At 42.1% G+C, this 16,863-nt stretch overlaps 1 protein-coding gene across 1 annotated transcript in view; it reads right to left on the bottom strand.

Moving 5' to 3' along the window:
* Positions 1-16,050, bottom strand: part of SLC39A10 (solute carrier family 39 member 10) — an 88,611-nt gene extending 72,561 nt beyond the window's left edge. Inside the window, exon 1 of the mRNA XM_061376944.1 lies at positions 15,871-16,050. The gene's annotated coding sequence lies outside the window, so the exon portion shown is untranslated. The remainder of the gene's footprint in view (positions 1-15,870) is intronic.
* Between the last annotated feature and the right edge of the window lie 813 nt (positions 16,051-16,863).

Genomic DNA, 16,863 nt, shown 5'->3' with positions numbered 1-16,863 from the left:
TGCTGACAGTGGAATTCTGGGAAATTTCTTTTTCTTATACACCATTTGTTAACCTCAGCTAATATTCTAAAGAGGTAACCCAATTCAGTTTCGTTTTAACGTATAATCTGTTCCAGCGATCTGTTAAATCATATGTCTACATTTCAAGTAAAAGCCCAATTACTGACGTTTATTCACCTTTTTCAGTGCAACTCTAACAAAAATGGTTGCTGGTAATAGCTCATGATACTGATAAAATACTCTGCGGTTAGGCTTCACACCAGCATAAGATGAATCTGCTGTTATTAAAGTCTCACAATATGTATTGCAGCTTGACTGTGAGAATTCTTGTTTAATGAGTCTTTTAACTTGTAAATCAGCAGCCCATTTCTCCACATTTAATTTCTCCACATTTCTGCATGCTTGCCATTAGGTCAGTAATAAAGTGCCCTTAGAAATGGATTAATGCTTTGGAATGCTTACAGGGATACAACACTGTCACATAACTGTGCACATACACACACAGCATTAAACACAGTCATACATGCTTACAAGAAGTTCTGCTCTACCACAGTCAGTCTGTCCTTGCAGGATCATCAGAAGGCATTTTACTTGCACACACATGCTTACTTAGCTTTACATATGTGGCATGTAAAGTAAAATAAAAAAAGATGATTTATCTGCATAAGAATATATGGAAGTCTTGAAAGGTTACAGACCCAAGTTTTTACCCATCTGTTCCCCAAATAAGCAAGGTTTTCACTACTCAGTCCCTTGCACACTTAAGTCCTTTGAAGAACCCAAATTCATCATACAAAGTGTCAAATAGTATGTTTTTTGTTCACTAGGGAGAGAAACAGAGAGATTAACTTCACTTAGTTTGGAATTTTCAGCTTAAAAAATGACTTTCAGTTTTCATTGTACACATCTTCTGATCCTAAAATTCATACTGTATCTTTGGAAGCTTCAGAACTCACTCTTGGGGGTGGCTGCCACAATATTTGTCTTATGTTTTAGTCCAAAGACCACCAGAATTTCTTTCTCTGATGCACTAAGACTCTCTGCTCTATTTTGAGTTTTCTATTGAAGAGGCAATAACATAACTTATTGTCTGTTCAGGTTCCTCGATACTGTCAGTGTTTGTGCTGATTGCTTCCAAAGACACAGCATACTTTTTTCCATGCAAACTCTGTCTAAGCTGCATTACCTCACAAAGGGGCCAGATAAAGAGTGTCCACATAGACTATTACTGTGATTAATTTGGCACGCAGCTATTTGTAAAATACTGTAATTTTACTGTGTGCTGAAACCACAGTTCAGTCTGTGAACAAAAACTTGCTTTCACTTATTTCACATTCTGAACTAGCAGCCTCCTCCCAGGCAGACTATTATTTAAGGGCTGATTATCTTTAACCTTAGTATTTCAAAGGTTTTACAGCCTTGCTTTGTGTAGGGCACAGTGTTTAGAAAAACAGGGTTCTGATCTCAGCTAGCCTGTCTAGATGCTAATGATGCAAAAAAATGCATCAACAGAGAAGAGCTGGTTCTACTGTTAGTACACTGAGACAATCAAAAGCAAATTGAATACAATGGTGTTTAGATCATACCGCTATATAGTGATGAATATTTTGGTTTGGACCAAGCAGCACTAATGTGAGATAGGATAGACTGTGTGTACATTGTTGGTGGGTTTTATTTTGTTTTATTTTTAAACATGTCTGAGATCCTACCGTTAATATTTCTCAGTAACAAGATTAAAAGAAGATCAGATGATGAGAGAACTGATACTAAGGAAATTTGACTAATCATTTGTGACCACACTGGAATTTCACTGGGAAAAGGAGAGAGGGTAAGCAAAACCAGAAGAAAAACAATCTGACTGAGAGGGTGGAAAATAAGGGAACAATTAAAGATTTCACATATGCCAACCCTTCCCTTCTGACTGCTTCATTTCTTGAAGTTCTTTCAGCCTCTGATTAAAGCTTTTGCTTCTTCACTGGGGCACAGATAAGATTTCCTTCACTGGTGTACTTATTTAGATTCTTTAATGACAACTTTGTCAGGTGAAGATCCCGACGACTGGAAAAAGGGAAACGTAACCCCCATTTTCAAGAAGGGGAAAATGGATGACCCAGGGAATTACAGACCAGTCAGTCTCACCTCTGTGCCTGGCAAAATCTTGCAGCACATTCTCCTGGAAGGCATGCTAAGGCACATGAAAATCAACAAGGTGCTTGGTGACAGCCAGCATGGGTTCACTAAGGGGAAATCCTGCCTGAACAATTTGGTGGCCTTCTATGATGGGGCCACAGAACTGATGGATGGGGGTAGAGCAGTTGATGTCATCTACCTGGACTTGTGCAATGCGTTTGACACTGTCCCACATGACATTCTTGTCTCTAAATTGGAGAGACATCAATTTGATGGATGGACCACTCTGTGGATAAAGAACTGGCTGGATGGCCGCACACAAAGAGTTGTGGTCAATGGCTCAATGTCCGGCTGGAGACCAGTGGTGTCCCTCAGGGATCGGTGTTGGGACCGGTCTTGTTCAACATCTTTGTCACTGACATGGACAGTGGGATTGAGTGCGCCCTCAGCAAGTTTGCCGATGACACCAAGCTGTGTGGTTCAGTTGATATGCTGGAGGGAAGGAATGCCATCCAGAGGGACCTTGACACACTTGTGAGGTGGGCTGATGCCAGCCTAATGAAGTTTAACCATGCCAAGTGCAGGGTCCTACACCTGGGTTGGAGCAATCCCAGACAAAGCTAGAGGTTGGGCAGAGAAGAGATTCAGAGCAGCCCTGTGGAGAAGGACTTGGGGGTGCTGGTTGATGAGAAAATGAACATGAGCCGGCTTCAGTGTGCGCTCGCAGCCCAGAAAGCCAACTGTATCCTGGGCTGCATCAAAAGGAGTGTGACCAGCAGATCAAAGGAGGTGATCCTGCCCCTTTACTCTGCTCTTGTGAGACCTCACCTGGAGTATTGTGTGCAGTTCTGGTGTCCTCAACATAAAAAGGACATGGAACTGTTGGAACAAGTCCAGAGAAGGGCCACGAGAATGATCAGGGGACTGGAGCACCTCCCATATGAAGATCAGCTGAGAAAGTTGGGGCTGTTCAGCCTGGAGAAGAGAAGGCTGCGTGCAGACCTCATAGCAGCCTTCCAGTATCTGAAGGGGGTCTATAGGGATGCTGGGGATGGACTCTTCATTAGAGACTTTACTGATAGGACAAGGGGTAATGGGTTAAAACTTAAACAGGGGAAATTTAGATTGGATATAAGGTGGAAATTCTTTCCTGTGAGGCTGGTGAGGCACTGGAATGGGTTGTCCAGGGAGGTTGTGAATGCTCCATCCCTGGTAGCATTCAAGACCAGGTTGGATGAAGCCTTGGGTGATATGGTTTAGTGTGAGGTGTCCCTGCCCATGGCAGGTGGGTTGGAAGTTGATGATCTTAAGGTCCTTTCCAGCCCTAACTATTTTATGATTCTATGATTCTAACTTAGAGTGCTGCCTTTCCCTTCATCAGGATACTTTATAAGTATTCTGTCTTCTTAACCTGTCATGTTTTTTACTGCCTGTCCTTTATTTGACCATCAGCTCCCACCCCTTAAGAACTTAATTATATTTCTGTTACATAAGCCTGTTTTCTCTCTGAACCACAATTATGTTACTACACCACCTGCAAGCTTCATGTCACCAGACCACAACTAGCTGAAGTAGGAGCAAGGCTAAACCACCTGCAGATCAAGGAGGTCAACTACATCTCTCACCTCCATTTCCATTACTTCACTCGGGCAGAGAGAGCCCTAACAGCTTAAGGCAATTTCATGCTCTGCATGACATTCCTAGAGTGTTGTTTGTGTGCTGAGATTTCTGTATTCTGTATTGTGTTGGTCTAATTTTGTCTTCATTCTCCACTATCCCTTACTTATTTTCTAAAAACATGTGAGTTGGAAGCTTTTTGACCCCAGCCCCTTATTTCCTTAAGCCAATTTTAAACCAAACATCTGTGGATCAGTTGTAAAATATTAATAAATATTTGAATACAGCACACAGAGACTGTCTACCGCTGGAGATTAACAAACATAAGTACACTCAGTTCTTACAATAAACATCTCTGCCACATCTCCTCTCCTCCCCAGTGCATACCTCTGATATGGTGTATAACCACTCAAACCTTTGCCCCCCTACAGAGAAACTGGCAAGAGAAAGGGAAACTAATTGCTCCATCTATCAAACATCCTCTAGCCCAAAGCTGTGTACTTTTCCACAGGGGATCTTTACTGTAAGCACATTTTGTGCTGCAGAATGTGTGCTAGTTTATGTCCTGTTTTCATTCCTACAGATGAAAGTTTACCTCCTAAACAATGATGGTTAGAGATTTTGTAATCTCTTGATTTGACAGGCTGTATAAGAAGTTGTGTTCTTTGAGCAACACAAATCATAACTGGCTTGAAATCTACACGAGGCACATTGACCTTGAATCTTGCTGTTACTGTGCACAGTGTAAGTACGCAGACCAGTAGGATTACCTTTGGAGAGTTTATTAGGAAAAATCCAGTTGTTTATTGATTTACCTACAAAGAAAAATATAGCTAGTACATTACTTCCAGTGGAGTGCCTGGCCTTTATGCTATCAATTCTGAAACATGAAGAGATTAGACCTTACTAATGCCTAGTTGCTGACCAGCTCCACTACCTTTACACCATTTGGTGTAGGCATTTCCAACAACACCAATCAATAGCAATATCACATTTCAGAATGTCTGGTACTCCATCTTACTTTCTTTCACTGTTACATTCAGCTCATGTGTTTGATGAATTCTGTAACCTGGTAGCTTAATAGCTTCCTTTACTAACGCAGGAGTTCTGCTGGTTTTACTGTCAGTTTTTCAGGTCCAGCCAAGTATATGCTGAAGACTTGCTTTTTCCTTGTTCATCATTAGAACAAACAAATAAAATGAAACACCAAAAGAAAAATGAAGGCTGGGAGGATAATTACTTATTTTCAGCCAGCAGCAACTCCGTAAGATTATGCAGTTGTCAGTGAAAATACAGTTTGGCCCATATACATTTTATTATTGACAATGAACCAGAATGGAGAAATCTCTTGGCTTCCAACTCTGAGTTCAAGCTTAACACTTAAAAGAAAATCTTATTATTTCTATTTTATGAGATTAATCACATCTGACGTGAATTACAGAGAAGCAGATAGTGGTTTATAATGTTTTCCAGCATGTACTAAAAGCATCCTGCACTTCAGATGTTAAGATTTAAACCCTCCAATATTCAAATCTCATTTGTCTTTCTTACTTAACCAGTCTCATAACAGGTAAGAGAACACAACAGGTAAAGTATAACCTGAATGAGTTAATGGCCAAGCTTCTAACATTAATACATATTAATATACTTGCTCATCACTTCTTTCACATAAGCGATACCAACTGCATATCATTTGGGCTTAAATATTTCAGGCCCAGTGGACGTGAGATCATAGATGAATTCAGTGGGGTTTCTTTTTTGTGCCCCTTTGTCCTGGGTTTAGCAGTAGCAGTCATTTTTTTCTCTTTCTTGGTAGCTGGTGCAGTGCTGTGTTTTGACTTTTGGGCTCGGAACAGAGCTGATAAAAATGATGTTTTGGTTTGGCCAAGGACTTCGTGAGCCTCGTGCTCTGCCAGGGAGGAGGGGAAGCCAGAAGGAAGCAGAGACAGCACACCTGACCCAAACTGACAAAAGAGGTATTCCATACCACAGCACGTCATGCCCAGGAGGTAACTGGGAGTTACCTGGGAGGACAGGGGGTCTGCCGGGTCAGACTTGTTGTTCTGCGGGTGGTATTGTACTCTTTTCCTTTGTTATTATCTCTTATTTTGGTGGTGGTAGCGGTGGTGATTTGTGTTGTACATTGGCTGCTGGACTGTTCTTATCTCAACCCGTGGGAATTGCATTCTTTTGACTCTACTCCCCATTCTTCCGGGAGCAGGGAATGGGGGGAGCCCCTGGGGGTGGACACAGGCCTCGACTTCTTTTAGCCCGGCACCACTCACTGGGAGTGAGTGCACAAGCTGTCTGGCTGGGTTTAAACCAAGATAGTTCTTTCTGGTGCCCAACATGGGGCTCAAAGGGGTTGAGATAACGACAGATCTGACTGGATTAATAGTCACTTGTCACAATGCTGATTTATTGGCTCTCAACGTTGTTCCTCTTGGTCTCACAGTTTCAGTATATCATACCTTACTTCCAGCTGGTATTTGCTGTACTAGTGTTTTTCAAGTGTGGGGCTTGGGCTAAGGTTTTTGTCTCATTGTACTTTATGGTAATGGCTTGTAATACAATAGAATCATTGATCGTGAAACTGATCTGGCTTATGTTTCCAGTATGGTCACCACCTTTAATACTTTGAGAGGTATATAATAAAAGTGCTTAGCAATTACACATATTTTTTCTCCTTCTTGGGTGGTCAGCCTGTGAAGGAGACATTCTTTTACCCTCCCAGTTCCCCCAAAAACGTGACGTCTCCTTCAAGCTGGAATCCCAGCTTAATCCCTCCAGGGTTTGTGGACAATAAGAAGGCATCAATGCTGCTGCTCTCAGATGACGCAGGAGTGCACCCTGTGCTCTGATCCTGAGGAAGAGGGAAGGGTATGAAACCTGCTTTGAATGCTTCTGCATCCCCTGCCATGAGCTTTCACTTTGCACAGACACACACCAGAGTGCCCCTGTCCACCCCGCCACCCCCCAGGGCAGCCCTGCACAGTCGGGACCACCCCATTCGGGGCTCCCCCTGGCCCACACTCACGAGAACTGTCTTGGTTTAAACCCAGCCAGACAGCTTGTGCACTCACTCCCAGTGAGTGGTGCGGGGCTGGAAGAAGTCGAGGCCCACGTCCACCCACGGGGGCTCCCCCACTTCCCCGCTCCTGGAGGGATGGGGAGGAGAATCGAAAGAATGCAACTCCCACGGGTTGAGATAAGAACAGTCCAGCAACCAATGTACAACACAAATCACCACCACTACCACCACCACCAACAATGCTAAGAGATAATAACAAGGGAAAAGAGTACAATACCACCTGCAGAACAACAAGTCCGACCCGGCAGACCGCCTGTCCTGGGAATTCCCAGTTACCTCCTGGGCATGATGTGCTGTGGTATGGAATACCTGTTTGGTCAGTTTGGATCAGGTGTGCTGTCTCTGCTTCCTCCTGGCTTCCCCTCCTCCCTGGAAGAGCATGAGGCCCACAAAGTCCGTGGCCAAACCAAAACATCAGTGTTATCAGCTCTGTTCCGAGCTTGAAAGTCAAAAAACAGCACTGCACCTGCTACCAAGAAAGAGAAAAAAATGACTGCTACTGCTAAACCCAGGCCACCCTTTTTTAAAAACGTGTGTGTGTGGAAAGCTCTATCAATTCAGCAAGAATCATGGTAACATTTTTTTCCTATGCATCACGCAGCAGACTATGGAAACAGAATGAGAGGAACACATGTCAGTTAGGGATCCTGTGTTGTTCCAATGACAGGGGGGTGAAATCCCCCCAAGTTCAGCCAAATTATAAGCTTTTGATTTATATATCGAAGTGCCACATGGAGACCCCTCCCCAGCATCTTAGTGTCTGACAGTGGTGTAGGTTTACACTTGATGATTATGTCCAGGTTCCTTGTAATTCCTAGCACATAGTTCTTCAGCCTAGAAAGTGTATCCCTAATTCAAGAGGCAAAGCTGGACTTTCCTAGTGATGCTAACATTGGACCAGGGCAGGCACTGAAAGCAGGAGCAACCTCTCAGTTTTTCCTGAACTCTCAAAGATTGTCTTTTTATGGACATTCAGGAAGAGGAGGAAAAAGACTTTAAGTTTTAAGGTAGGAGGCCAGAAAGCATTTTGAAGAGGAATCAGATGAAGCAGTCAAGACCCTGCAAATTATTAACAAAAGCTTCACAGGGAGAGTAGCTGTGCAGCACTAGAACAAGTTATCCAAAGAGACTGCAGGATCTCCAAGCTTGGGGAGGTTTTAAGGACTCCTGAACCAGCTATCCTATCCCTCCTTGACTGTAGCAGGTACCCACCTTCACTGTAGGTTTGCTAGAACATCATCGACAGTGCTGGCTTCCTGCCTTGAAGGACCCCCACAATAATAATGCCTTTTGGGCAGCAGGCAAAAACACAGGCTACATTTCAGTTCCCTATGTAAAAGGCATGACAAGGCTGCCTGAACAGCACTACTTAAAGTAGCTTGCTGTATTGTTGTTTGTTTTTTTTTTTTCCTGGCTATATTCAACCTTGTTTTGTTACCCATCTGGTTTAGCCATTGCTTGAATATTATTAATTGCTCTTGACTGTACAGGACTCATGTTCTACACCTTTATTTTTTCCTGTAATTTGGTGGCCTTATCAGTAAATATGCTTCCCTGTGGAAAAGATATATTTAGTTAATTTTGAATTTGGCCTTGAGCTCTTTTAGCTGCACCCTCAACAAGTAGCTTGTAAACAGTTACATAGAAAGCAATAAAGGACTCCCAGGGCTCATGAGAACAGGAAATGGCCCTACAAGTGTAGGACAGATAGAAACCCTAAAGGGGATAAAGACAGCTAACTACAGAGACCAACTGTTTAAAATGAATGGGATGATGACAACAGGTAACTTGAAGATAGGTGAAGGGGCTCTGGAGAACAACATAGCTGACCTTTGGGTTACATCTAGTAAGTAGGAAAGTTCTGTTGCAGGCAGCCTGTAAGGAAGCAGGGTTTACTGCTTCATACAGGAGGAGAAAAGTGGTATTTCTGCTTTGTAAATAGTAGCAGCTGAGTTAGGAGGAGAGAACAGCTCTTTCCCCAGCAGAGCAAGTATATTGCTTGCTTTTTGGAGAGAAGACTTGTCTCCAGCTAGGAATTCCCCTTAGTAACAGCCCCAGATCCTCACAGCTTCCAACATGTTAATTGGGGTATTTACAGGGTACATTAGTGAGCTGTTATGAAAAGTTGGTTTAAAATGACTTTATTAGCAGCACAGAACAATTCTGTTGGAGAAACAGAAGCCATACCCTTACCCTCAGACCCACACTCTTACTTGTCCTACTCTACTTCCCCATGCTTCTTGTGCCACACCATCGTTACTGAGAAAGGACGCTGCTGCAAGTCTCCAATCTTAACAGGACCATCATGGTCAACTCCTCTAGCACTTGCTATAGGAACTCTCTTCGCTGCGCATACAACAGCTGTCATGAAACTTTGGTGAACTTCACTATCCTTAAAAACCTGCCTGTCAAATTTGGCCGAAAGCAGACATGTCCAAAGCTGTCAGGGGAAAATGAAACAACAACCCTAGAAAACATGCTTATTTTAGGTCCTTAGCTTTGCATTGTAATAGAGCTTTCAAAAGCTGTAGTAGAGATTATGTTCCTCCTGCACACTTGTTAGAAATACTAAAAGTATTTGGCAAATGTTTGTTTCCTCTCAGTCTGCTTGATTTCCCCCTCAAGACCTCAAAAGCATGTCTCATGACAAGAAACCCAAATTCTCTGCAAAAGCCATTTTTAACTCTTTTATGCTTTTGCTAACACTCTGCTAAGCTTTATCTGAACTATCATTATTAAGACACTTTCAGTAACAACAGTATATAGTTCAAACATTTTTCCTTAACTCCCACCCGTGTCCCAGAAGAAAAACCCTCCGGATCCCCCATGAAGTAAGAATATATACCTAGACAGATGGGAACAAGAAATAATAGAGCTGGTTTGTACTTATGCTGAAGATACAGCTATACTTTTAAAGCAACCAGCATCATCAAAATTCTTGTTCAAGTAATTTGGTGATTTAAATACCCTCTGTTTTATATGTTGTCATCAACCCAAACACAGTTTATCCTGAGTCTCAGGATATGACATCAAGCAGAGATAATTGCTTTTCCAGAGCAGTTGTCTGGCTACCCAGCCTTGCAGTTTTGCACTGGTTATTGACCTATCTGTAAGCTTCTACATGCTCTTTATCATCTTGACTCATTAGAAAAACCCACTTGACGCTGATGCAGTTTGGCTTGTAAAGATTTACAGCATTCACACTTCATGCGTAGCATGGCCTGGGGAAGAGTTCTGGGATTTCACTAAAGGGGAGGAAGCCTAAAAACACCCAAAATGAAGGCTGAAAAGACTTATTTCAGCAGCAAACACAGAAGAGATGAGGTTGTTTCCTGAGTGGCTGCCACTGCCTTTAACCATTGCCAAAAAAGTGCAACTTTCAGGTAAAAGGCAGAGGCTGCAGCATCCACTGCTCCTCATGGAGACAGTCTGACGTGCTCCAACCCAGTCAACCTGTGGTCACAGCTGAGCTGTTTGACTGATTTGAGGCCAGAACACAGACAGCTGGTACACACTGCAGCCCCAGGGCAGTGATTTGTAGCTGAGGCTGGAACCTGACTACATGAGCCATCCTTAACCCTTTATGTGGTTTATGTGTCCCAGGTGAGAGGTGCTGTGTCCCAAGTGCCAGGCACCCATATGCAGTCAGGCTCCAGGCCAACTCCAGCCAGCAGCAAGCAGTTCAAAGGCTTGTCAGGATTAAACAGTTCTTCACTCATTCCTCAGCATGCACACACACTTGTGTCCTCAGTGCCAGAGCTCAGCACAGTGCACAGTTAGTCAATGGACCCAGGAACTACTGAGACCCATGGTTTAGCCTGACTTTAAACAAGCTAGGCAAGTCATGCAGCAGTGATGGAAAGCTCAGGTCTGCCCCAGATATGCAAGTAGTTACTGTCCTGTGTCAACCAACACTTTGAAATGGGTCTGTAGTTGGTTTATTCTGACTTAACATAACTAGAAAATGTGCAACATATTAAGATTGTGAAGAGCAAGGGAAAGAAATACGTAAAATCTTGTGGTCTTTATTGTTTGCCAGCGAGTTTGTCCCATTTTGTAGCATGAAAAAGCCTAGTCAATAAAGTGCTTTAGCTATGCAGCATGATATGGCTCATTCGATGTTCCCAGTGTTGAAGGTGGTGTGTGGCTATCTGTACCCACTAAAGGAGAATTGACTTTAAGTGTGGATAGCCATAAGCTGTATACCCACTGTTGACTCCACATTTGCTCCAAGCAATTTAATTCATCTGTACAACACCTGTCACGCATTTCAAAGACAACTCTTCACCCGAGCTGTGTCTAACAACCTCAAATGAAGAAAAAGATTTAAAAGGAAAAAATAAACATGTAGTTTTCAGGAGGATGTTATAAAAATGTATGTGTAGACTGTAGACAACTTATACAAGATCTGTTGTTTGACCTGCCAACAGTTTACCTGTGCTTCAAAATACGCAGCAAACAGGTAAAACTCTTGCAAATGCTAAGTTTAGTTTCTGCTTACAGAAGCATTTTGTCATAGTAATTGTTTATAAATATTCTGTTCTTCTTTCTTTCAAATTCCTCCTTGCCAGTGAAAGCGTCCCGAAACTGACAGTAAGCCACATCTGAGAGCTTGCTTTGTTTTGCCATGCCTAAGACCTCGAGATTAATTGCTTAATGCCGGGTATGGGCAAATGTAAGCCACAGAAACCTGGCAACAACATTTGAGTCACTAATGCTCTTTTTCAAGCTATGCATTACTGCCAACTAGCCCCAAATTTAGCACAGATTAAAAAGAAATCATAAATCAAAGCTAATATTAGGGAAGTGCACTGACATTTCTTGTTGCATAACGGATCAAAACTAGAGCAGCTCTGGCTGAACTGTGCTGAAGCTTACTGTGAATAAGCAATGCTCATCAATGGAAACATCCAAGGAAGACAAGACTGGCAGTACCAAGGAGTTTGTGAGATTAAAGTTCAGCATGGTATGGCTCTGCTGTAAAACACACAAGCTGCTTCATGCACATGTAATTCTAGGATTTAGCTGAAAGGGAAAGTGGGTAAAGCAATTCTCTAGCAAGTTTGCAGGGTTAGACTTCTACACGGATTAAGAAAAAGGGTTGTAGCAGCTTTATAAAATAAGTGCCTAAGTAAAGGAGGGAAGGAATCTATAGATTTTAATCAAAATTGAAATATTTGTCTTGAGTATGACAGAAGTCTTACAGAGAATATAGTTAGCTTTCCCCAGTTTTCCTAGTCCTTCAATTACAATCAACCAAACTCCATTCGAAGTCAATTATAACAGCCCAGTGATCCCTGTCCTCTAAAAGATGTTGCCAACCTGAACCATATTTTCTTTCTGGCTTACTGGGAGCTCAATGTGCACAGCCAGAACCCACACTTTGGATTTGCTTCATTTTCATCCTGGTGGCACCATTTGCTCTCTCTTTAACTCAAGTTACCCAGGAGGGAGCTGTCTATTGTTTTCTTTTGAAGAAAACCCCAAACTACACAGTGCTGTATGAAACTGTTCCTCCTCACACAGCACAGTCCATACCTTATGCAGGTATGTCCCTGCTTGACAACACCCATTTTATCCTTGCTCTTTAAACATGCTATTTTGGTGCAACAACATAGAACTGTTTGGGTTGGAAAAATTTGCCTCCCTCCATATCCTCAGATACTTCCTTCCCCTTTTTTTTGGTCAGGTTTTGATGATGGGAACATGTATAATCCCATTCATCCACCAATTAAGATTTCCCATTTGCTTGCCGAGGCAGCTGCCCAGTCAGCAGCAGCATCACCACCAGGCAAACTCCCTGTGTGCTGTTCCCATCTGTGATGGCATCAGCACTGACTGGAGCACAGCTGGACAATTTGCAGGGTGTTGCACACTGACTGCTAAAGCGTCACATGTGATTATTATTGAGTAATCTTCCACCATCACTGAAAGTGATTCCCTTCCCTGAAGGCCTTAAAGCACAGCGAGCACAAAGTGCACTATGCTCACACTTCCTAAGCCTGCTGCCCTTCCTGACTCAAAGTGCAGGCTGATTCAGGTTGGTGATTTCCAGATTTATATTTTTTCAGCATGACTTCTTGGCCTGTTAGGTCATGGCATTACTTTCACTTGCAGAGATTTTGTTGGCGTGAAGATACATTCCTGAGGTCAGCCATCAGCATTCTTCCAGCAGCTGCCCCACAATGCACTGCTTTGTTCCAGGGTGGACTTACCTCTGTATTCATCAACACACTGCACTTGGATATTACCTTCTCATGTAAGTGCTGTCCATCATTCACATTGCAGAATGCATATTCTCTATAGTACATATCCCAGTGTGAGATCTGCCTAGTGTTTCTGAGCTTGCTTGTTCAGTTTGGTGAGCTATTTATTCTGTCTGATCTGGAGGAGTCAGAGCAATACAATGACCGGAGAGATGCACACAGTGTGTGCCCCCAGCATCAAGACAAGACAGAGGATCTCCAACAGAATCTTTTGAAGGAAGTGAAGGATTTTGGCAGACTTCCACTGTTCAGACCGGTGACAAGAACCGTTTCACTCGGTAATCTAACTAGGAACAAATAGTTCATGAAGACCTACACAAAGCAACAGAAAACCTATACATAATCTGTCATTACCCGTCAGATGGCTAAACATGGACAACATAGGAAAAAAAAAGATTAGAAGAATCAGATTCCACATTCTTTTATTTCTGGGAGACATCCCATAAGGTATTACCAAAAAAAAAATCCACTACAGGTAGCAACATACCTTCAAATATCTAAGGAGAATGCTGCCTGGTTCATCTGACCAGTATCCTGTAATTGTTCACAGTGAGAAACAGGGTGACCGCCTCAACTATTATAACTTGCACGCCTTGTTTTAGGGACAAATAATGTCTGATAGAGCATTAAATTGCTCAAAGGCACAGCTTTCTGTTTCTCCTTTCAACCAAAGGAGAATATCAATCTCAGATTTAGTCTTGGTGACCAGGAGAAAGGGAAGTTTTCAAAATGACTTTGATAATATTTTTTCCAAAGCTAAACAGACTCACAATGAGCAGAAAGGTACGACAAAAATGAAGTATGAGCTACAGTGGATGTTACAACCTTCATAATCACCCAGTGAAACTAAACCTATGTGTGTTTTATACACTCGTAATGTATATTTTGAGGGTGTTGTTTGTATGAAGTTGTGCTATTATTTAATCACTAAGAACAACCATATCAACATTAGATAGGATCCTTCACATATTAAAAGTTTTTAATCAAATGATAACTTTAACTTTTCTTGATGCTCAGGTTCTACAAGACTTTGATATTCTGTTTACAGAACAAACCCATTGCATTAAATATACAACAAAGAACAGTGCAGATCCCATAACAGTCATTGGCCTGAACTAGTCAAGCATTTAGTCTTCTATTGGATTTCTGAAAGGAGAATTATGGTACTTGCACACACACACCTATTAAAAGGATAATGATGCTGAAGAAATTAAAGGAACTACACATGACGCCTCTAGCTGTTGTACAGTTCTCTTGCAGTCTGCTTTAAAAGACCATTGACTGCACCCACTTTTTTTCCAGATACAGGGAAATACCTTCCTTTGAGACTGTGCCAATCTAAGCGGCAGGCTTAGTCACAGACCATAATGGCTTGAAATTTTGAAGAACTCCAAGGTGAGAGCACCGAGCTCATGTTTGGGCTGGAACCGTGGCCCTAGTTGTTTCAAGTCCAAGGACAGCCTACAGGTTGATTCAGTTCTTACATAATGTTGTAAAACAGTTCTGAAAGTCTCCCTCTTAATCATTTAGCAAGAAGTGCTTCTTATCCCAGACTTATGGGGCACAACTGGGCAGCACAAGAGAGTTATGTCAGCTGAGGGTGCTTAATGAGGGCAGGGCTGCAGCTTTTCATCAAGAAAAAGCTTTTAAATAACAAGTCCCCTTCTGCTGTGAGTTGAGCCTGAAATGTTATCTCCCCACCCCTCCCTGTGCAGCAGTCAGCACATAACATTACAAGGAAAATAAAAAATAGAGCAAGTTCAAAGTGGTTTCTGTCTTTCCTTTTTTTATACACATATATATTTAAATTAAGACATCAACTGTTGCAGCTGTTTTAAGTAACCATCAGGAATCAATCCCAACAAAGGCTTTTAAGGTCATTTTACATTTCATTTTTTTGCTGGAGATACGCAATAGGGAAGCATAGCACTCAGATTTTCAAGACATCCCTTTTCCTGTGATGATTAGAGTCAAAATAACAGTTTAAACCCTTCCCAAGGAGGAGTTTAGAACCTCTGCACCACAAAAACACAATCTTCTGAGACGCAAACAGAAGCCAGATGCTCCTGGAGCCTATCTGTTGTTTCTGGAGGTGGGTCAACTGGACATTGCATTAGTTCTGTTTCTAGTTAGCTAATATTTTTAGGGTATTCTCACCTCCTGCTTAGTATTTGCTGAGAAGAACATGCAGTTGCAGTAACAGGTTATTATTTAAGTCTCCCAAAGTCCCTCAGACCCTGACCCTGTCCTATACAATCATTCTCCTTTTATTACAAACCATCTTTCATGCTTTACCTCTAATTACATTAGTAATATATAGCAAGCAAATAAAGTAATTCTTTACAAGTTCTGCTTATAGCTGATAGTTTTCCACTGAACTCAAGGACCAGTCCTTAAATTAAATTACACCTGTTTGTGCATAGAAATAAGACTACTTGAAAACACAAGACAGAGCAAGGGCCCAAACCCATCATTACAGCCAAGCACAGTTTGTATGACTGTGGGGAGTCCCATTACACCAGTAGTGAGGTTTGGCACAACTGACCTTCCAAAAGAAAAGGCAGACAGTGAATCAAACAAAGTAGAAGAGATCCTCTTTAACAGGCATAAAACTTTAACAGCAAAACCCAAACTGTTGTCTTCAAACTGCACTTTACGTACAACATATACAGCCCATGCTTCTTCTCCAGCACGCTGCAGAAGAGCTCAGCATAACCTTTTCCTCAGCCATTGCTCACAAAAGAACAGGAATTCAAACACACTTACCTGAATATCCGTGGGCTACACAGATACTTGCATAGGCTGGATCCCCTTTATATGGCAAGCCTTCCAGTGCTCCCTGTTCCCAACGTTCAAGTCAAGTAGAACTGTTTATGCTACTACACTGATAAAAATCACCTCGAAGGGCCCCAGAGCTGCCCTCATAGCTCATAAATTATACAGCTTTACTCCGCTTGGCACAGGCTTGAACCCTGCTATAATTTAGGCTAAAAGACAACACAAAGTTTCTGCCTTTTTTGGAGCCCTTCGGCAGTTTGCTGCTGAACCACAGGTTCTGGTCAGGCCTCTGCAGGTGCTCTTAATTAGGAGAGAATCCACATAAGGAACTGGCCTTAAAGATACAAGTCTTTTAAGCACAAGCATTCAAAACCTAGCCATATCGCACTGGCATCTGCACTGAGTGATGCTTACAAAGAGCACAGATAAAGCAGCATTTAAGCACAACTGCTGTTTCCCTTTACAAGCAAAAGATCATGAAATAGCATTTACTTATCTCATCCTAAATGTGAGTGCCTAGTTGATTCACCTTCCTGCCTTTGACTTGCTTTAACACTTCTATTTAAGAAGTACTTCTGTGCTTAAAAGAGCAAGAGAGAGTAGTGTATAAAAACTAGCACAGGCACTTCTTGCAGAGTTTGATTATCTTTGGGAACAAATAAGCTCTTATTCACATTTGCAAGAGAAGACAGAATGACTTGAAAAGTAAAGACTTCAGAGAACCAGTGTGAAATCATGCACAGAAATAAATATACAGCTTGGATGATCATTAATGGCATATAGCCTGTAAGGATGTATGGAAATAACATTCTTCATTTTGAAAGCGTCAGAGGAAAAAAAGACACATGCAATTAAACCACACAGTGCCAGGAAATATAGTAGGCTCTTTCTCAATACTGGATAAAATGAGACAGGCTTACACAAGTATTGCCATTAACACACTCTGAGGGCTGGAGCACCTCTCCTATAAAGAAAGGCTGA

Source organism: Neopsephotus bourkii, unplaced genomic scaffold (assembly GCF_033783945.1).
Source record: "Neopsephotus bourkii isolate Nb327-2 ecotype Australia unplaced genomic scaffold, CSIRO-AGI_Nbou_v1 NB_196, whole genome shotgun sequence".
Taxonomy (NCBI): Eukaryota; Metazoa; Chordata; class Aves; order Psittaciformes; family Psittacidae; genus Neopsephotus; species Neopsephotus bourkii.
The sequence above is the reverse complement of the archived record's forward strand: the minus strand, read 5'-3'. Positions and strand labels throughout refer to the sequence as shown.